General features: G+C 43.9%; 1 long non-coding RNA gene and 1 other non-coding gene across 3 annotated transcripts in view; both read right to left on the bottom strand.

The window, feature by feature from the left end:
* Window positions 1-7,608, bottom strand: part of LOC116284461 (uncharacterized) — a 319,987-nt gene extending 312,379 nt beyond the window's left edge. For both annotated transcript variants that reach the window (XR_012062355.1, XR_012062354.1), the window contains exon 1: window positions 7,338-7,608. This is a non-coding gene — a long non-coding RNA (uncharacterized lncRNA). The remainder of the gene's footprint in view (window positions 1-7,337) is intronic.
* Window positions 7,609-16,972: 9,364 nt separating this feature from the next.
* TRNAA-GGC (transfer RNA alanine (anticodon GGC)) lies at window positions 16,973-17,045 on the bottom strand. The gene has a single exon. It is a non-coding gene; the product is annotated as a tRNA-Ala (tRNA).
* Window positions 17,046-22,528: the final 5,483 nt, after the last annotated feature.

Here is a 22,528-nt window from a genome sequence, read left to right as displayed (position 1 = left end):
TGGCAAGGAAGAGATGGTTAGGGTTTACCCAGCCATGAACCTGGCCACAGTCACACCATCATTAGAGTGACACACGCCCGCATAGTGGGGAAAGTGCCAGACTTGCCCTTCACTTAGACTGAAATCACCCCCAATGCCGTCCAACTATTTCCCTTCTGATTCCCTGAACACTGACTGAGCAATGTTCTAATGACTGGTTTTGCTTTCCAGCTTCTGGTGTAATAAGATGGAGGAAATTTTCCTTCTTTAGCAGCTGGAATAAGACTTCCCCCTGGGGACAGTCCTATACTTATCAGGAAGAAATCCATTGATTAGCCACATGGGTTAAGGAACGAGATCCCAAGCAGTAATAATAGTGCTAATCTGCCTTCTAAAGAAGCTGGGTCTTAACACCTGAAGGTCCTTTATTTTGTAAGCACTTCAATGGGTTTGAGTTCATAAACTTGACTTAGTTTGGTTGCAAATGAATTTCTGCATGATTATAATGTGAAGAATTTGAAAATTACAGGAAAATAGGGGTTGGGGGAGAGGAGACCAGCCAAAGGGCTTGGGCCACGGGTGGATTAAAGGGACTCTGGAGAGAATAGAATATTTAATGGGAAGTTTAAGTTGTTTGCTGTTGAATATATGATTTCAGTCTACTCCTCCATCTCCCCTACCAAGAGTTCAATAAAGTCTTTGCTGCTCTTTTGAAGAAGCCTGAAGAGGTTCTAAACTCTGCATCCAGTTTGGTGCAGACTGCACGTAGAGCCAGTGAATGAGAGCAGAGGGGAACTGTGCTTCCCCAGAAGGAGCGAGGCTGCGGCCAGGAGGCCCTTGGTCACGTCATAAACGTAGCCCCATCATAAAGTAACACCTCAGTAATCTATGACATACACCATCCTGTTGGGAGTTAGGTTCAATTGCATCAGCCTCTCAGGATCATCATCGCTGAAACAGTTTTCCAAATTCATCCAGCTGGGGAAGAGGCAGAAAAACCCAACGGCCTTCCCATGCTCAGTGCAGTCTTACTCATTACCCCCGTAAAGACTCCAGGGATCTAAAGGCTTGTCAATGGATGCCACACTCACACTCCTCAGTTGTGACCTTGGTATGCTGAACCACAAGGATGGTAGGAGAGGGTAACTGACCTCCATAACCCCCAGCTCAAAAGTTTTAGTTTCCCCCAAGCACTACTGTTCTCATAAAACGTTCCCACCTCATTCAGAGGCGGTCACCTACTATAGCTTTCTAAGTGTACTAAGCTGATCGCTTCAACAACCACCCCCTCCCACCATTAGTATAACCAGCAGCAAAAGGATAGTAATCGTTCCCAAAAGTGAACCATCTGTCCCCAGAAGTCACTTCAGAATCCGGAGTCTGCTCTCTTGTTTTGCACGTAGACAAGGACATCAAAGCACAGAGGCAGAGAGAGAGATGAGAGCGGGAATCCCCCCACCTGCACACACTCACATCCTGTCCCGTCTAAATTACTAATTACTTTCAGAGAGTAAATATAATGGCACAGCAGAGGGAGAAAAGGCCAAGACGGCAGACGCTGGATACCTCAGAAGATTTAAGCATCTGGCTTTGTGTGTCCCTTTGGTGAAGGAAGACCACACCAGCCCAGGCCAGCAGCAACAGCAGCTGTGAAGAGAGAAGCCGACTTCAAGGAAATACAACAGGAAAGAAAAAAAGGGAAACATAAATCAAAAAATCCCCAGGAAGGATCAGATAGTGGCTTTCTGAGCATGCTCACAATCCCCTGACCAAATGTCTGCAAACTAGTCCTAAAGACAAGTCATGATAATGTAAACCAGGTGTTTTAACTTCCTACCATAATGGCTGGCAAGACTATCAATGTGCAGTAATAATAACAACAACATCTGAAGTACATCTGGGTTTAAACACATAGCAGGCATATTTTTCCTTCTCCAAGTAGGTGTCTGTTCTGCATTTATATCGTGAGAGTGTCGAGGAGACCAGGGACCAAGTTCCTTCTTAGAAACAGCTCTCCCAGCCTCGAGAGTAACCCCAGGCAAACATAAAAACTAGAAACTTAGGAAGCACCAAAAATAATCTTTTTTGGTTTTAAAGAAAACACAGAAGACAGGAGATGTTGCTCCAGGGAGGCAACTCGAAGTCTTAAATTGTGGGAGATATAGATGCTGAGAGGTAACCCCAGGCAAACATAAAAACTAGAAATTTAGGAAGCACCAAAAATAATCTTTCCCAGATACACCCTCTCGAGCTGCTCTCTTCCATTAAAAAAAAAAAAAAGAAGAACCCCTAAAAATGTCCTCAAGAACCCAGGCAACATTTCTCAGAAGTTAAGACCTCAGAATTAAATAAAAACCCATTCTCTTTTTGGAGCAGTGTCTCCAGTTAGCCTGTTTGAGGTTGCAAACTGAGATTCTTCAAAAAAAAAAAGAAGAAGAAGTAGTAAGGAGATGTCATAAGAATTCAAGGGAATCACAGCCACTCACATAATTCAACTAAGGTACAATCAGGCCTCAGAGGGACCCACACTGGGAACTGGAGAACAGAGTCATGCTTTTTGTCCTCAGGTGGTCGCTGTCTCTTTCTATTTCTCTCTTTGCATTTCTACTCCCATCTCTTCTCTCCAAACAGGTTTCCTCTGTTTGCGCATCTTAATCCTAATCCAGAATGCCATCCCCGGCCTGCGTCTCCAGAACCTCTCAGTTCTAGGGCCCATAGCCACGCGGAACATCTCAGCACAAACTTCCAGGAAATGACCTGACTATGGCTTAGGTCATTTGTTTGAACCAAGCCATGCAAGTCACAGGTAGCAGGCCAGGTCTTCCAGCCAGGTGCCCCCCAGATGGAATGAGCGTGGCCTTTTCCACTCAAGTGGTCCTCGGTAGGGAAGGCTTCCTGAGAAGCAGGCACAAGAGGGAAAAGATCACAGTGAGCAAGCCCCTCGGGTTGTATTTACTTTACCACTTCCCTGTTTATATAATCTGCATGATACTATCTTGTCACTAGTTACAAGCCCCATTATAGGACCACAGGACATAGGGTTGGGTTGGGTTTTTGAAGGAGACCCTTTGTAATTTCAAGGCCTAGGACACCAAATTGAGACCCACAGTCCCAAGCTTGCCTGGCAAAAAGCAGGAACACTTTCTGCAGGAGCAGGAACCCCCGCCCACCCCCACCATCTCCTGAGTGTGCCCACAAAGCTGAAACACTTCTGGGTAAGAGGCCCAACTGCTCTAGGGAACTGAAAAGACCCAGGATGTCTGAGTCAGCCCAGATACAGAGAGGCACAGGGAAGCAGTTCTCGACAGAGTGCTACTGGCATGTGGAGCAGAACCAGGTGGGGCCGAACCAGGCAGTGCTGGCAGCACCGGCTGCAGCCTAGGAAGTGCCTATGGTGCCCCAGACATTGTGACAACAACAACAAATCAGAACCATCCCCCACGTGTTTCTAAATGCCCTCCTGGGGGAGGACCAGCCCCGAAAGGAGCCTGGAACAAGATGCCACAGGGTGACCTTCTAATGTGAGAACAGCTGTGCTCTGGGAGAAAGAAAAGGAACAGATTTACACCCATCAAGCAAATTCAGGTTTGGCCTGGGCAGAAACCTTTTAAGTCAGTTGCAAAAAACACTATAGCAAATTGCCAAAGAATGGCTATAGACTTTTTGGAGTTATGAGGGTCTGTGTGTCTGTGTACGTCTTTAATACACAGCCATCTCCCTAAAATAGTTTAAGTACAACCGCACTCGGACGTAAGAGAACAGATGAATCTCCAGGTAGGAGTCTACCTGGAGAACGGGAAATGGAGAGTCTCAGGGACTCGAATTCACGTCCCATATTCTAGTAAAAGACACGTAATAATATCACCACTGACAGACACAATTACACATTCTAATGAGGCGCCGTCGCATGTTAATAGTAGTTACGGTCATTGTAAAATAATTAACAGGAACGCACAGGCGATACATCATTACACTATGCAAATTCGCCGCTGTCCTGGAAGCAGGCACAGAGTGATGCTGAAGACTTGCTCAGACGAATCTCGTGTTCAGAGCCAGCTTTGCCCACAGCTTTCCTCAGCCCCCTCTTGATTTCCCTCCACACAGGCCAAACCACAATTCCCCTTGGTAAGAATAACCAGTAGCTTCTAAATTTCCCCCAGAAATACAGTCAGTTGGATTTTGCACAGCTACGAGGAGGAAATTAATATAGGAGCCAAAGAGGTCTTATTCTGCCTTCTCACCCACTCCATCCAGACCTGACACTTTAATCAACTCAACGTGTTTAAAAATAAATTTGATTATATCAGGAAAGAGATGCTGCCCTGGGCTCCGTGGCCACTCGGAGCAGAAACTCCAAGGCACTGCCTCATTCTTCAAGAGTTTGGTTGTTGTGTGTATTATTTCTTCTTATTCCCAGTCCCAAAACACGGAGAACACCTGGGGCAAATATTTAACTTTTCTGAGAATTCTGCAAGGCAGTAAAATGGGCCAAATAACCTTCCTTGCCTACTTCATGAAGTTGTGATAAGGAGATCAAAAGAGCTTATGTATGAGGCAGAAAGCGTGCTGCTCACTGCAAATTTGAAACACAATGATGACAGCTGCTGGTGACACAGCAACACTGAGCCCACAGTTTTACTGAGGACACCCCAAAGGTAAGGCTGCTTCCTAGGTCTGAGGAAGTTAAGGATCTTTGGGGCAATACGGTAATTCTGACCTACATCCTCCCATATTCATCAAGCACTCACTGCATGCACTCAGCCAGGGCTGGGGGAACACAGCAATGACTGGAGGTAAATAGAGGGATGCCAGAATACGCCACCCCAAAATAAGCCCAAATATGCCTCTTTGGTATATGGATTATTTTGAGCTAAATGCCTTTGAGAACCAGCAAGTTCAGGAAAAGCTCTAAAAACAGGGCAAAGTTTTCCTTTTGTAAAGGAAATTTACATTTATAAAGAAAGTTTCCTTTTTTATAAAGATGTCTCCTTCTCCCATACCAAGAGGACTCCTCACAATTCTTATAATGGAGAAGGAACCAACTCACCTCCACACAACAAAACTTACTAAACAACCTTGCTTACTTTACTCTTCCTTTCCCATAACTTGCCTCTCCCACCCAGAAGCCCAGAACCACTTTTTCTTTGTTTTAGTCTGAGATGGTGCAGAAGCTCAAGTTCTAACCACCGCCTTGGGTTACCCATCAGTGGATGTGCCTATGTGTACATGCCCACTGCACATGTTAATACACTTTGGTTTGTTTTTCTCTTGTTGATCTGTCTCTGACCAGCCTCATTTAGAGACTCCCAGAAGGAGAATCTCTAGAAACTTCTAACTTGAAGCACTTTGCCTGATGCAGTTTTGGGTGTTTAGTCTGACCATCCAGGGAATCCCAGAAAATCACAACACTTGCCACTGCTCGGATATTAGCTGCTCTGAGTCATTCATACAGATGCACAGATTGTCTGAGCTAGAAAAGGAATTCGGATTTCTCATTTTAGAGATAATAAAACTGAGGCCCAGATTAGTGAACAACCTCATTTCTCAAATAAGAAAGCTTTCCCCTGAAAGTTGCCTCCCTTATAAATCCTCAAAACAGTAGGTGATATTTGAATGCCGAATGATACCGCAAGACAGATGAGCATTGATTTAAATGCTGCTGTCTGACACATCTGGCCATCAATCATAATCTGACATCTCTGGAGAGTCATCCTTTAGAAAAGGACTTGGGAATAACATGACCAGAATTTACAGCTGAACCAACTCTGCCTCCGAGCTGTCCTTTCCCCTGCTGCTAAGGTATTGGGTCTGAATCAGAATCACCTGGAGGGTTTACTGGGCCCACCCCAGAGCTTCTAACTAAATAGGTCCTGGGTGGGGAGCGAGAACTTGTATTTCTAACCAGTTCATGCTAATACTGACATTGGGGAACTGGTGCCAAACTTTGAGAGCTCTGGGCTAAGACAAAGAAGGCCCCTACACATTTAATTTATAGAGATTTTAAGAAAACTGGTCATTTCATTCGTAAGTTGTTTATATAGTGTTATGGGCTGAAATGGGCCCCCCACCTAAACAATTACGTATGTTGAAGCCCTAACCCCTCAGCACCTCAGAATGGGGTTCTACTTGGAGATAGAGCCTTTACAGGGGAAATTAAATTAAAACAAGGCCACCAGGTGGGCCCTAATCTGACAGGACTGGTGTCATTACAAGAAGAGATTAGGACACTGGCACAAGACTGTGTGAGGACCCAGCAAGAAGGCAGCATCTACAAGCCAAGGAGAGAAACTTAGGAAGAAACCAACCCTGCCAAGATCTTGATCTTAAGACTTCTAGCATCCAGAACTGTGGGGGAATACATTTCTGTGTTTAAACCACTCAATCTGCGCTATTTGGTTATGGCAGCCCTAGCAAACTGATACACATGAGAGGCAGGATGGCATGAAGGAATATATCATACTAGGAACCAAGAGGTGTGGGTTCTCATGTCAGCCCTGCCTTTAGGTAGATGGACTTCTTCCTCCAGACTCCCCACCGCAGCTCGTCAACACTGTGTCAGATGCGAGTAGTGACCTATGCCTTTTCTCCCACACGGGGTTTTTGTGAAGATAAAAAAAAAAGGGGGGAACTTGTAAGAAAGCGTTTTCTATATTGCAGGTTTCTCTGCTCTGGCTCTGAACAATTAAAAACTCGGAAAAATAATTATCTGAGGACACTGGAAAGCTGTTAAACTCTCCAGCAGTGCCAGGATGCAAAAATAAAGGGAAGCTCATAGAGGGGAACCAACACTTTGCTGGCTGGTTTTTAAGTAGTTTTGAGCTAGAGACTGAGAATCAAGACAGCGCTTTTGGCAAACTCTAAGGACTAGGGAAACAAACAATGGAATTGGGGCCCAAATGCCAGAGAGAAGAGAGATGCAGAGGAATGAGCCCAAGGCTCTTCTCTGGTTTTGCCCTCCAGTCATTAGATAGTTTTGTTGTTGTTGTTGTTGTTTTCCTAATGGAGGCCCTGGGGATGAAACCGAGGACCTCCTGCAGGTGTGCCCTACCTCTGAGCTATTACCTTCCCACTGCCTTTTTTTTTTTTTTTTTTTTGATAATTCTTAAACTATGAAGGCAAGAAGCTCAGAGACCCAGCTAAAAGCAGCTGGAAAAGCTCAGTGGAACTTTCAAGTCTCAAGGTGCTGAGAACACAAAAATTAAAGTGTGGGATCCACCAAGAGGAGGGCAGTGACGAAACCCGGGCTATCGGCGGGACCGTGGGTGCTCGGAGGACCCAGAGGTGGAACAAACTTTGCAAAGAATGCAGCCCAGCCCGAAATTTGTCTGACGCTGACTGACTGAGGTAACGTGACTCACCTGTGGCTGCCTTCCAGCAGAACGGGCTAAGCCTGAGGAAGAAGGGAGCATCGTTCTGAAGCTCTACAACGTTCTATCCCTTACGTCCCGCAATTAGAGATGACCAGGTGAAATGTGGGTAAATTTTAGTCACAGCCATTTCACCTGCCTTAGCTCATTAAAGTCGTTTCAAGGCTTGCAGGTCCTCCTAAACAATAAGGTATCACCTGAGGTGTTTTCCAGAAGACAGCTGTGTCCTCCGGGGAGTGGAGCCAGTTAAGACTGGTTAGGACCGCCGACCCTCCAACTGGGCATGCGCGAGCGTCCGGAGACTCCGCCCTCAGCGCAGGCTAAGCGCCCCGGCGTTTGAACGTTGGAAGGCCTGTAGCTTATTACGCATGCGCAGAATGAGGATCGCGCACCATTTTCCAATTGCCTTTCCCCGAGCTTTTCACTTTCAGGTCCCACACTTCCGACCATCCAGCTTCTTTTATTCTTTACGCCACAAATACTCTGAGCCCCTCGCCTTTCCGGAGCTGTGTCTGAGACTTGTTTTCCCGTCTCCTCCCTTGGCTGCCGTGTGACTAAGCCCTCTCTTGGCTGCAAACCTCCGCGTCTCAGCATTTTGACTGGCTGCGCATCGGGGAAACAAACCTGGTTCGGCAACACAGGCATAACCGAAACCGGGACCAAGAGCAAAAAAACAGTAGAAACGGTCCCACCGGTGGTGGCTCATTTATGACCCTGATAACCTGTCTGTGTGATGATCAGACTTAAACATCTGAAGAGCTGTGGTAATATATACAAGAAAAGACAGAGGTAATTCAACTGTACTTCAATAGTTTTTTTAAAAGATGGCATTTCATCTGAGAACTAGAACTTTTAAAAAAGAGACTAATGGAAATTCTAGAACTGAAAGATACAGCTGAAATTAGGAACTCAATAAATGCGTCTAATAGGTTGTACAGAGAAGTAGAGAGGACTAGTGAACAGGAATATAAATTAGTAGAAAATATCTTGCCTCAGGTTTAGGGAGCAAAATGGATGGAATAGGACACATGTGGGGCCTATGTCCCCTAAAGAGATATAACTACAAAAAAGTTAACGTAATTGGAGTCCTCAAAAGGAGGAGAATGGTGCAGAAGCAATAGTGGAAGAGATAATGGCAAAGAATTCTACAAAACTATCAGTAAACATCAAGTCATAGAATCCAAAAAAAATTAAAACTACGAATCCTGGCAAGGATACAGAGAAAAGGGAACCCTCCCACACTTCTAGTGGAAATGTACATTGGTACAGCCACTGTGTAAATCAGTACGGAGTTTTCTCAAAAAACTAAAACTAGAACTACCATACGACCCAACAACTCCACTCCTGGGTATATATCCGAAGAAAACAAAAACACTAATTTGAAAAGATACACAAACCCCAATGTTCTCGGCAGTATTTACAATTGCCAAGATATGGAAGCAACCAGAGTGTCCATTAACTGATGAATGGATAAAGAAGATGTGGTATATATACAATGGAATACCACTCACTATAAAAAAGAACGAAATCTTACCATTTGCAGCAACATAGATGGACTTGGAGGGCATTATGGCTAAGTGAAATAAGCCAGACAGAGAAAGGCAATTATTGTATATTATCACTTATATGTGCAATCCAACAAATACAACAAACTAGTGAATATAACAAAAAAGAAGCAGACTCAGAGAGGAGAGGGGAGAGGAAAGAGGGAACAGGGAAAAAGGAAATGAGAGAAGGGGAGAGGGAAGTGGGGGGAGGGGGAAGTGGGGAAGGGGTGGGGGGAGGGGGAAGTGGGGAAGGGGTGGGGGGAGGGGGAAGTGGGGAAGAGGTGTAGGGAGAGGAAACTGAGGGGGCAGGAATATAGACGTGGGGAAAAGAGTTTTTATGAGATTGTCTGCAATCATGTGTGTGAAACTTTTGAAAATTATAAAGCACTATAGAATTTAAAGAATCTTTCATTCAGTGAAGAAAAAACAGTTTAACAGTACGAATCCCAAGAAGAATAAATACAAAGAAAATAGTGAAAAGCTATGCAAACATATATAAAGTTTTGCTATGTCCTAATTACACGTACAGACTGGTGAAAAAGAAGTAGGTGTTAGGACTGTCTGCTAAATCCAAAGGACGAAAAAGAACCAAGGAGCAACAACCCCCAAGAAAAGGCTGCCACACCCATTGAGTAACATGCTAATACTGAGTTATTCTCTGGAGATATTAATTCAGCTGTACCAGTAAATATTTGTAAACAATTAGCATTCATAAGTTATTTAGGACAATACCTGACACATAGTAAAATCTATGTAAGTCTTTTCTTTTATAATACTAAGAGTAAAATAAATAAATATTGAGTACAATGTATGTTTAGAACACTCTGCTCAGAACCTCAGAGAAATACCAACAGAAGAAGCAGATATTTTCATCAAAACAGACATTAAAGATCTAAGAATCTGCAATTTTCTAAAGCTGAGGTCCTTGGACCCTTCAGGGGGTCCACAGACAGAATTCAGGGGATTCAAAAATTAGGGGAAAAGTTTTTTTTATTCTTATTTTCACTAGCTTCTAACTGAAGTTTAGCATTTTCTCCTATTCTGAATGTAAGCAACAGACCACAGTAGCTTGAGCGGTAAATATGACTTTGTTACCAATAAAAATCACGTGGCATATACAGATATCACAAAATATTGTTTACATATGACTATTTTGGAATCATGGTGGGTATTAGAGCTGCCACCAAATATTGTCAGATGCACTAACAGAAAAGCACATTATTACTGTTTGGTAAATTTGGTTTTTTAATATTTTTATAAATATACAATATAATTGGTTTCCTTTATTTTATGCACTTAAAGACACTATTCTGAGAAGAGGTACAAACATTTCAATCGCCTAACAAAGTGTCCATAGTATTAAAAAATAAAAATTAAGAATCCCTGATCTAAAGGAACATTGGTCAGTTTCTCAAATTCTCAAAATCAGTTTCTCAAAGTGATTTGACTTTATCACATTTGAATAAAGAGAGACTTTAATACCATAGACGTGCGAGGGTTAAAAGCCCCAAAAATAATTAGAAGTGATTATACTGATCAATTAGTTTAAAGGATCAAGGCAAGATAAATGTAAAACAAGTTTTTTTCCTTAGGATCCTAACTGCTGAATAATTCGTTAAACTGGGTCCCCTTGATTTAGACTTTTAATGCAATTTCCCTCTCTCATTTCCCCTTTTCTCCTCCTTGGTGTGCCTTTTGTGGAAAGCCCCTCTGTGAGCAGCCAACGAGACCAGCTTCAGCGATCAAAATCAGGTGTTTCCAGCTCTCAGCCTCCCTTTTCTGAGGCTCCTCACACTGAAGAATGTTCTCTAACCAGTGAGACTCACTGATAGGCACACACACGGGCTTTTCCAACAGCTTATCAGCAACCCCCCACCCCAGCCCCGAAACAAAACTTACTCAGACCTCAGGATAATTACTCACCCAATTCAAAGCAAAGAGCTCATCCACACCATAACTGAGATTTCTCTGCTTTACCTACCTTGCGTTGGCCTCAGTTTGAGCTAAAAAAGAAATATATATATCATTTCTAGTCAGGAAAAGTTCACCTGATCAAAAAAATATGTGAGGAACAGAAAGAAAGCAATACCTTTTCACCACTGTCACTTTTTATCAGCTTCTGTATGTGAAGGTTGTATTAAAATTAAATTTTTCCTCATAAATGAAATTAGCTCTTCTGCATCCAATAAGACACTAATGCCTAATTCCTGAGTACGTAAAACTTGGTAGCTATGTTTGAAGTATCTGTATGAAGAAGTTAAACTATGACATAAATAGTAAAATATAATAGAAAATTAATATTTCTCTGAGTTGAAGATTCTGTTGTATGTGCTATTATTTGGAGAAAGGGGAGGAACTGACATTTATCTAATCAACCCAAGGCCAAAGAAGACAGCCCAGAAGCACACTGAATTGTAGGGGAAACCAGCCAAAAACCATCCTCTGAAATGTATCTATCCATCCTTCTTTGGTGGTGGCTCTTAAAATTGTCCCCCTCCATTCCCTCACCATCCCCATCGAGTGTGCCCATCGCCTCCCCCCTGAACCACAGCATCAGGTCCCACATAGGCTTGCTGCTCCATCCTTCCTTGTAGAAGGACTAGTGCTGTATGCACCCAGTCCGATGGGACCTCGCAGAGGTGGCCAAAAGCCTGGACCACTTCCATTCTGTACAGTTTCCAATATATTATTAAAAAGAGGAAGAAGAATGAGAAGGAGACAAGAAAGAAAAGGAGGAGAATGTACAGACACGAGCAAAGCAAGCTTGACTGCTCTCTCTAGAAAGGCCCACTTGCAAGGTTGGCCCCTGGCTGGCATCTAGGAACTTGGATTTCTGGAGACTCCCACCATTCCCTGAGAAGAGTGGCTCATTATGCCTGAACTGATTATTAGAAACAACATGGTTTATGCTTTCCTTCTGGGAGGCTGGGATTTTGGAACATACCAGTCAAAGGTGCCTACGTGACCAGCCCCCGGTAAAAACACGGGACGCTGGGTCTCGAACAAGCTTCCCTGACATACACTATTTCACAAAGGTTGTCACAACTTGTTGCTGGAGGAATTAAGCATGTCCTGTGTGACTCCACCGGGAGAGAACTCTCAGGAGCACGTGCCTGGTTTCCCCCAGACGTCACTCCATGAACCTTCTCCTTTTGCTGAGTTGGCTTTATATCCTTTCACTGTAATAAATCACATCCCTGAGTACAATGATGGCCTGGGTCCTGTGAGTCCTCCTAGGGAATCCTTGAACCTGGGGTGGTCTTGGGTACCCCCAGCACAGAGGAGAGGGAGAAAATACTAAAAAAGGGAAGCCACACTGTAGGTATATTTCAAATGTTTGTTGATGGTTTTTAAATATCATTTTACAGATCAATTCATAGAGATGTGAAGGAAAAGCCCAGCTGGGCTAACAAGCTCAGTCACAAATCTAAGTGTGATAAGTGTCGGTTTACTGATATAAGTTCTGCCGGGCTAACTTGTAAATCTAAAGTTTAGTGTCAGTTTACTGGGCTAACAAGCTAACTCATAAATCCAAGCTCAACAAGTGTCAGTAACATGATCTGTTCCGAATTGATAAGCCTCAGTGTACTGATTCCTTGCTTTTTGTTGTTTGAGCCTTATTGGCTAATAGCCCATACTTGTAATTAACCCTATAAAACCTCATGTGCACGTCTTGGAGGTGCTCAGAGCTTCGGAGCAGAAGCCCCTCTAAGCCCGCCGGCGTAATAAATCTGAGTACTCCAACCCTCCGAGTGGTGCTTGTTTCTTGGCTGGCCTGTCATTTCCGTAACAGAGAGACGGTAAATACAAAATAATTCTATTATTCACATCATAATTATAACATTTCTAAAACATACACATGAATTCATGTTGCACTAGAAGCAGTGCAGCCCGGGGATGAGCCCAGAGGGCCTATGGCGCCTGGTTTGTAAGCCTTTCTTAGCTGCAAAATCCTTGATTAAAATGGAACCTTTCCTGAAAGTCAGGAAAGTGAAGTTCCTCTGGTTAAAGACTTGCTCAGGTTCCTCCTTTGAGCCCCCCAGGAAACTTCTCCGAACCCCAGCACTTAGAGGAGGACATATTGAAAACAGCTGATCTGATTCAATCCTTTCATTTGCAGAGGAGAGAGCCCAGGCTCAGACCAAAAGGGAGATTTGGAAATAAATTCAACATTTCCCCATGCATTTTTAACACCAACAAATGAAGAAATGAATGAAAAGCCCTCTTTGTAACCTCTCCTTTTTTAACTTCTCCTAGTCTTTCTTCTAGCTGTGCCTGTGCCCCAGGGCTTCCCTCCCTGTTCTTTCTCTCGCAGGACCTCAAAGAATGCACCCACACACACAACCAACATATTTGGTGGGCCAACTTCAAGGTCAGCCGAGTGACAGCCACTCCCACCCGTGGGGACTATATTTGGCCATCCACTAGGATGCTGAAGCCACAAAAAGAACTCACAGAGGGGAGGTGTGGGTGAGAAGAGTGCCACAGAACATGGCAATTCCGTGTGAGTGACCCAGGGGAGACCACAGGAGGGATGTGGAACCCATGACTCGGACCTAACCAGCCTGTGACCACAAAACAATGTCATACAGTCAGCTCTCCGGGTCTGCAGGTTCCACATCTGCGGATTCAACCAACCACAGATCGAAAATACACACAGAAAAGAATTTTTCAGGAAGTTCCAAAAAGCAAAACTTGAATTTGCTGCATGCCCGCAACAGTTCACAGCTCATTAACGTTGTATTAGGCAGTATAAGGTGTCTAGCGGTGATTTAAAGTATACGAGAGCTGTCCATAGGTTATATGCAAATACCACCCGATTTCATAGAAGAGGCTTGAGTATCCAGGGGTTTTGAGAGGCACAGTCCCCTAAGGATACTGAGGAATGACTGTACTTCCTTCTTACACCCCAGCCATCATGGCAGGAGTCTCACTGTGCTTGTCCACAGGAAAGCAAGAATTTTTCCAGGTTCCCTTCCCCACATCTCTTTGGGAACCCCCAGGGACTGCCCGCATGTTCCCCAAATCTGCCCTGATTACCACTTGCCACCCCAACCACCATCTGGCTCTAGTAATGCCCCAGGGAACTACTCTAATGCCCCGAAACCTACTGTCCAGGCAGCTGCTGTTGCCTTTACGTCACCCCAAGCCTGGGCATAAACCCTTCTCTTAATTCTCCCCAGTGTCAGTTAATACCAGACTAGAACATTTGAGATTTTACGAAAGGCCAGGGCGTGACTGAAGATAACTGCAACTTCAAGAACTTAAAACTAGAGTCTCCTTATGGCTGCTGGGCCCTGGGCCAAGAGTCGTGATCTTAATCGCTGGTCTCAGGCTTATTTTTCAGGAGTCAGTTCTCCTCATCAAACCCCAGAAGTCTAAGCCCTGACCTCCCCAAACTCAAAGAGAGGAGAGATTTTCCAAAGGAGGAGGAGAAAAAAAAAACCTGCAGAAATTTATTTCCACCTATGAAGAAGACAGACTTTAGATCATTAGCCCAATTTGTCTCAAACTTCTTCATTTCTGAAGAGGAACATAGAATTACTTTATTATCCAGCAACCCCACTTCTGGGATGATATCCGCAGAAATTGAAAGCAGGATCCTGCAGAAATATCTGCACACCCATGTTCATTGCAGCATTATTCACAATAGCCAAGAGGTGGAAGCAACCCAAGCGTCCATGGACGGTTGAATACGTAAACAAAATGTGATAAATGCATGAAATACAGTATTATCCAGCCTTAAGAAAGAAGGAAATTCTGAGACAAGTTACAACGTGGATAACCTTGATGACACTTTGCTGAGCGAATAAGCCGGCCACGAAAGGATGAATATTGGGTGTGATTCCACTTATACGAGGTATCTAGAACAAATCCAAAGTGACAGAAGGTGGAATGGTGGAAGTCAGCCTCACTGACACTTCTCATGACTGTCCATCTCCTTCTGCTCATTGCAGGCCCACCCATTGTCTCCCAGTATCTTCTCAAATCCGTCTGTGTACCCAGCAACTCATCACTTACAAAGCAGCACGTTTAAGCCATGGGACTGTTCTATGAGGAAGGCTTTCCCTCATGAGTGACTGAAACTTGTCAAAAAAAAAAAAAAAGATCTTGGAGAAATGGCAAAATTCAAAAGGACCAGAGCAAAGTCTCCTGTCCTTCTGTCATTCTCTGGACTGCGAGGTGAGGTGACTGGTGACTTCAAGCCAGACTTGGCTTGCAGATGTATCTGGGGTTGACCAGGAGAGTTCCCAACATTGAAAAATGGGGAGATTTCACAGAAAAGTCCGGACCTTGGACTCCCTTTCAGAAACGGGAAGTCCTAGCAATGTTGGGCCTGCTTTCCTGCCCGGCAGCCGATGGAACTGAGTCACTGCCCGACATGATCCCCACGTGTTGTGGTCCCCCACAGGCCTGTCCCCTCATTCCCAAGATAGGCGTGGCCCCCAGAAGCATCTGCGCTTGGGACCTCTGTCAGAGAGGAAGAACTGAGGAATCGTGAAAGGGCCCGTTATGTGTCTCTCTCCCACCCCCAGCTCACCAGAGGGCAGAGAGTCTCCTCTGTATAATCCTAACACCTAGAAGAAAATCTGGAACGTAGTAGGATCTTGTGAAATATTCATGAAACTGAACTGAGATTTGAAAAAAGAAAGTGAAAACTCTGAATCACACAATGTCCCTAACTGGTTATCTAACCTAGGGAGGATAAACTGCCCAGATGCCATGGTTGGAACAAGAATCGTGTCCCTGGGACATCGCTTTCCTCTTAAACTCTAGCTTACCTGCGGTCTCAAAGGATGTCACGATGGGGTCATACATCCGGGGCGGTCCTGCAGCCTGGACCCCCTAAGGTCGACATGCTAGGAAGGTTCCAGCACGGCAGCCTTCCCTGCGGGGTACCCGGCATTCTCCAGAGCGCACGGCCACAGCCTGTGCAAGGGAAGCCATAAAAGGTGGGGAAAGCTATTTTTACACTTCCAAAGACCATACTGTACATTGATAATGAGAGAGTCTAAGTGCCCTGGTGTTATGGCCCCAGTCTGCACGCCATCTAAATGCTGAAGATAATAATCTTGCCTTTAATAGTAGCCCCTTGAAAAGAGCCCTGTTCAATGCAGTGTTGCATTAAATGGAAGTGCTTTTGAATAGGCTAGCTCTATTTCTTTGGGAAGAAAATCTCTGTGAATCACCATCTCCCTGCAGTGACACATTCGTGGATTCAACTGGATGCTTTGCTGGTTTTTTTGTGTAAGCTGAAGCTGAAAATATTTCACTAAATATAAATATTCCTCTATGGTTGTAGGTTATTTTCTGCCTATTTTCTCCCTCTTATTCATTCCCTTTCTCTTGCCAAGTTCTTACACCTACCATTTAGGAGCTATCTCTTCTTTTTTTTATACCTCATCTAGTTTTCAGTGTCTGTTGAAGACCTCACGTAACCACTGGGGGTCCTCTTAATAGTTGGGGGACCCTCCATAAATCTCAAATAATAATAATTACCATTGACTGAGCATGGACTGGGTGCCAGGTCCTAGATCAGGCTTTTATATGCATGGAAATATTCCATTTTTAATCGTAGAATTAAAATGTCAGCAGAATGGAAGTTGTGGCCAAATTATAGGTATCAAACAACGAGGAAAAGCCAAGAGATATGCAGAAAGAAGTCATTCATTATTTTCATACCTGGCATGGTCCAGAGAGAGAAACATTTTGTAAAAAAGAATGCAGGTTTATTTTCAGTTCAAAGGTCCCTTGGAATTAGATGGAAAAGACATTTCTATTACCATAAAAGCTAAAGAAATACAAAATCTGATCGATTGATCACCATGGTGGGGTCCATGGATTGTAAATAGGCCTCCACATGTTCCATCAGGGTCACAAAAAGAAGGTACTTAAGGGTCTGAGAACATTTTCCTGAACTTTCTTTAGTAGGTCAGCACCTTCCAAAGCTTCTCAGAAAGACTAAGAATTTAGTAGAGAAAGTGCTAATATTTTTGTGTTAGGGAGTAAGATACATATTTTTGATGTTTATCTTATGCCGCTCAGGCTGCCATATTTATTTATTTGTTTATTTACATATGGAGGTACCAGGGATTGAACCCAGGACCTCATGCATGCCAAGCATATGCTCTACCACTGAGCTATACCCTCCTTCCTTCACTCAGACTCCTGTAAAAAAAAAAAATGGCCATAGACAGAGGCACATCTACAACAGAAATTCATTTCTCACAGTTCTGGAAGCAAAGTCCAAGACCAAGGCATATGCAGATTCAGTGTTGGCTGAGAACCTGCTTCCTGGTCCACAGACAGCTGTCTTCCGGCTGTGTCCTCACAGGTAGAAGGGACGAGCAAGCTCTCTAGGGTCTCTTTTATAAGGACACTATTCCCACTCATGAGGGCTTTACCCTCATGGCCTAATCACCTCCCAAAGACCTCACCTCCTAATACCATCATAGTGGGGGTTGGTCTTCAACATATAGATTTTGGAGGACACAAACATTCACACAAAACACCATAGCAGTGTTCTAATATTTCGCAAAGTTTAAGATAATAAAGCCCATTAGCATAATAGTTCAGCCTGGTAGCTGAAACTTAGAATGCACAGTTGAATAATTGATTCAGGTTTGTGATTTTAAGTTGAAATCTTACTGTTGATACCCTATTGGAACATTTAAGAGTATTTAAGTTCCACCATACTTATACATTTATTAGATTTACAAAAATTACATGTTTGAAAAGATTTGTCAGATAATTTAAGTACTTAACAAAGAAATGGGATATGTTAAATTTATAAGTGCAGTTTAAAATACATAAAAGAGATTCAATTCATTGAGCTTATGATATAGAAAAAACGTAATTCAAAGGCTATTTTAAAATGACTGTTAAAACATGCTAGAATGAATACTAAGATTCTTAAGAACTTAAAAAGGATCTAGATTTCTGAATTTGTAACTTCAATTAATAAAATGCTACTTCATAAAACTGAAATAAACTATGAAATTATCTTTCATACACAAAGTAAATAGCCCTTGAGGATATCCAAAAACTTAAATGTAAAAGATCAGTATTGCAGGCCTCGCTCCTGACATCTAAGGACTTGCCAGATACTCTTCCAACAGCATCTCTCAGGGAGACTCCTGTTACCATGGGTACTGCCTCCTGACATCAGTGTCCACACCAAATCCTCCTACCCTCTGAGAGCTCTCAGGGCTGTGGATCTGAGAGTGAACTTTCCACTCAAAAACCTCTCAAAGTCTTGAGCAGCAACATTGCAAATTCCCAACACCTTTACAGAAGAAGAATTCCTTCTCCAAGGCTCATGCACCAAAAGTTTTCCTAAAGGCTGGAAATCCTTAAGGTACCTAGAGATTAAAGAGGCTGAGGAGATAACCAGGCTCATGTACGTGCCTGTGTCAGGACGGAAGAACTTTTCCTCTACCCTCTTAAGTTCGTAAGCTGGAGGCTTGCAAGTTAACGTACAAAGGACAGATTCACAGGAGGGAAGGAATACAAATTTTATTAATATTTTATGTGCACAAGAGCTCACAAAATAGAAGTGAAACCCAAAGAAGTAAGGAGACTCAGACATATTGCAAATTAACTTAACAAAAGACAGATTCACAGGAGGGAAGGAATACAAATTTTATTAATATTTAATGTGCATGAGAGTTCACTCAAAGAAGTGAGGAGACTCAGACATACCATTTTAACCAAGAAAAGGGGGTTTGGGCTTCAAGGGATGATAAATTGTGGGAAGGTGACGAGGAAATATAAGGGGGAACTAATGGAAGATAAGGGTTATTTTAGTAAAGTTTGTTTATACAGACCCATCTCAGTGCCCACGCTCCATCTTGAGTGATAAGTTGCTCTCCTCTTCCTGGTATGAGAGAGGGGGACACCTTCACAAAGGAAAATTTATGCTGCTTTTAGGCAGAAAGGGGGAGGGAAGAGAATGCTTCCTGCATCTGCTGATTCTCAATTGCCTTCAGCTCAAAATAATCCTTATGCCAAAGTGGCGTATTTGGAGTGGTGTGTCCTGCTCCCCTTCACATGGTACGCTGGAAGGGTCTAATAAATGTGAATGTATGAAAGACCTAAAAACTCTTTTGCCAATGCCCAGCAAATGTTAAATACGAAAGGGAAACCTGACTGACACCACGGTTATTGACAGAGCGTGGGGAAGGCCCCGGTGCCTTCATGCAGATCTTTGCAAGGGTTAATGACTGCTTCTTTGAATCTCAGTGTAGCAGCTGCAAATGACATCAGATTTTCTGCCACAATGGCTTAAATCAAAACAATGAATCCATCAAGGGGAAGGCCAAGGGAACCATGTGGGGCTCACAGGCAAGAGCGCGGCAGAGGGGTCCAAACAAACGAGGTTGGGAGAGATTTTCACTGCTGTTTGAGAAAACCTCAAAATGCGAATGTTTCAGGCATTTTCACAAAAGAGTAACTGCCTGTCTCACTGGGAAAAAGACATCCAGGGCAGACGTCCAGAGGCACAGGATGACTGCACTTCGGCCCAGCGCGGGGCCTGACAGAAGGCTGGGAATTTGCTTAATTAGTTTGAACAACAAACGCACGTGTCCTCCCTGAGCTCTTTGTCCTCCGAGGTCCTCTCATCAGGTAAGAGAACTGCCACATCGCACATGCTTGCAATCATCATCTTCCTAAGAAAACACACGCTCTGGAATAGTCAACAGTCCTCTTCCTAGAGAGACCCAAAGCCTAAGAAACAAGCACGACCTTCAGAATTGCTGCAGGAACAATCCTGACACGTTGATTCTTCAATGAACCTCTGTGAGGAACAGCTGACAGTCGTTTTTGCCGATCTGTACAGACGTTTTGCCTACGTCTGCGCGTGCAGCCCCGTGCGTGACCACGTTTCCACCGACTGTCTCAGCGGCCCCACAGACCAAACCCTAGAGAAAGAACAATGACCTGGAAAAGCAACGCAGAGTGTTCTTTCCCAGGAAGTCTCAGGACAGGTATTTTCTTAACTGTTCTGGGTTCATCGTATGCAATGAATTCCCTACAGCGAACGACTTCACTTTCTCTAATAACTCTGAAGAGACCAAGAAGTGATGCAATCTCATCTCCTTCTCCGTCAACCACCTGCAAAACTCTCACCGCTTGTACTCAGCAGCCATTCCCCAGACTCCAGAAAGTGTGAGCAGCCCACAGGTGGGTCCCAAGGGAAGGAAGGAAAGTGATGGAAAGAGGGAGTCAGGGTGGTGGGAGGGGGAAAAAGAATCATATTTCTCTTGCGAAGAGTGAAACAGATGCTCAGGTGATGAACATAACTTCCAATTACTTGCCACAAACCAACCCTGAAATTTAAAGTTACTGTATTTCCTCAACAGACTAACAGGCAGAGGATCTAGTCTGTAAATAACAAGGACTTTATACTCTTAAATTTGGGGGTTTTATGTGAAACCCTACCCTTATCCCAGCATTTCCTCTTTGTGGTGGAACAAGCCAGCTCTGATCTTGAATGCTTAGCAGCCCTTCTCATAAAACACTGCGCCAGGCTAAAACGGAGTAAGGACTAGTCCTCTCAGAGTATGAAGCTAGGATCCCCTGTTTTGGAAACACTTGAGCAGCCTGTGAAAAAGTGTAGATTCCTGGACCACAACCCAGACCTACTGGCTGTGATTATCAGGAGGCTCTGCATTTTTAACTAGTGCCCTTGGAGGAGTCTTGGGCATAATACAATTTGAAAAGTACTGTTACGGCAAGGGTGACAGAGTTCTCACAAGGAGAAATCATGACATCTTTTGTTTTCACCTGTAGGAGTACATCCTCCATACTCCTATCCTCTCGTCGGAAGATGCACTGCTTCCCAAACTGGAATGGAAATGTAGGTTCCGACTTAGTTGATTCTGCTCCAGTAGCCTGAGGTGGGAGGGAGCGTCTGCAAGTCTAATAAACTCCCGGGAGCTGCCACCACCACCAGTGGTGTACTCCAAAGTATGGTTGGAGGCTTCGTTTATAATCCTAGAAGCCTGGATTAGATCAAATGTACCAGGAAGCCCCTCAAACTCAAAAACCCCTCTTACTGACAGTCTACCAAGCAGAGAATTTTAGGCCACCAAACTCCCTTTCGAAATGCAAATATTTCCCCAGAAGGGTGAAGCCTCAGTGTGACTTATTTTAATCAGATTGTGATCTTCTTAGGCGAAACTCAGCCCCACCCAGATAGTGGAAGTTTTAACTAGAGGGGAGGAGATGATGATAATAAGGGGGCCGGAACAGGATGTGCCCTGAAGGCCTTAGAGAGAAATAGGGCAGCAAAGGGTTTCCTGCTCCCACAGGAGAAAGACCAACAGGTGTGAGCAGGCTGCTGGGTAGAGGAGAGTCCAATTCAGATTTGACCCAGTTGCAACATTACAGATCTTAATAGGAAGCCTGCTGTCTGCCAAGCACTGGGCGAGGGCCTAGGGATGCTCACATGAACAAGAGGCAGCCCTGCCCCTGCAGGATTAAAAGCCCAGCAAGCTGGCCTCCAGCCCTGAGAGAGGAAACCACCCCTGGCACTGTCTCAGGCTTTTGGCATGGGGCCATTGGTTGCCGATACCAGCCCACGCCATGGTAGGGCAAGATCTGTCAGTACTGGAATGTCCGAAAACAACAATATACTAAAATGCACAAGAGCCAGGCTAGACTACTTTCCATTTGACTCCCATTGATAAAGCCTTTGTAAATTACAATCACTACATGCCAGCTAACGCTGTGGGGTCTGCAGTCTCCATTTCAGTCATGAGAGTTCATCAAATATCCAGTCTTTCTTTGAGAATTTCACACATGGACTTCTCCGTAGAATGATGACTAGAAGCAAGTTTAAACCAATTAATTTGGACAATTTAAACGAAAATTTTTTTAAAAATGAAAATTTTAAATTAAGAAAAAGTCCCATAAGAGAGGAAAAAACTTTTCCTCCACTTTCTTAAGCTCAGTGTATGGGGCCTGTGAATTAAATTGACAAATGACAGGTTAACAGAAGAAAAGGCATACAATTTTTATTGATGTTGATATTTTTATGCACATAGGGACTTCACAGAAAAGAGGTGAAAACCCCATTTTAACAAAGGATGATAAACTGTGGAGAACTGAGTAGACAAAAGAGAGGGGTTTGGGCATTTAGTAGTGATAAATTGTGGGAAGGTGACCAGGAAATATATGAGGGAAACTAATGGAAGATAAGGGTTATTTTAGTAAGGTCTGTTTATGTAGATTCACCTCAGCCTTGACCCTCCTTCTCCAGTGATAAGAGTTGCTCTCCCCTTTCTGGTACAAGGAGGGCCCCTTTCTCACAGGAAATTTATGTCTTGCTTTTAGGCAGATAGGGGAGGGCAAAGAGCTTTCCCTGTGTCTGCTGATTCTCAATTGCCATCAGCTCAAAATAATCCTTATGCCCAAGTGGCATATTTGAGGGTGGCTTAATCTAACCCCCTTCAGTCATTAAAATCTTCTCTGTACAAAATAACTCAAGTGCAAAACCCTCAAGCCATTACCCAGGTTACAAGGGTGACTCAGCCTCCTTCCCTCACTCCCAGACAGAATGAATTTGTCCAGTCAGCCTACTTCAAGCCCTGGCTTTCTCTCATAATGTACCTGGACCTTCGACAGCCCCTC

Source organism: Vicugna pacos, chromosome 20, assembly GCF_048564905.1.
Source record: "Vicugna pacos chromosome 20, VicPac4, whole genome shotgun sequence".
NCBI lineage: Eukaryota > Metazoa > Chordata > Mammalia > Artiodactyla > Camelidae > Vicugna > Vicugna pacos.
Note: the sequence above shows the minus strand (reverse complement) of the source record. Positions and strands in the feature narration are given on the sequence as shown.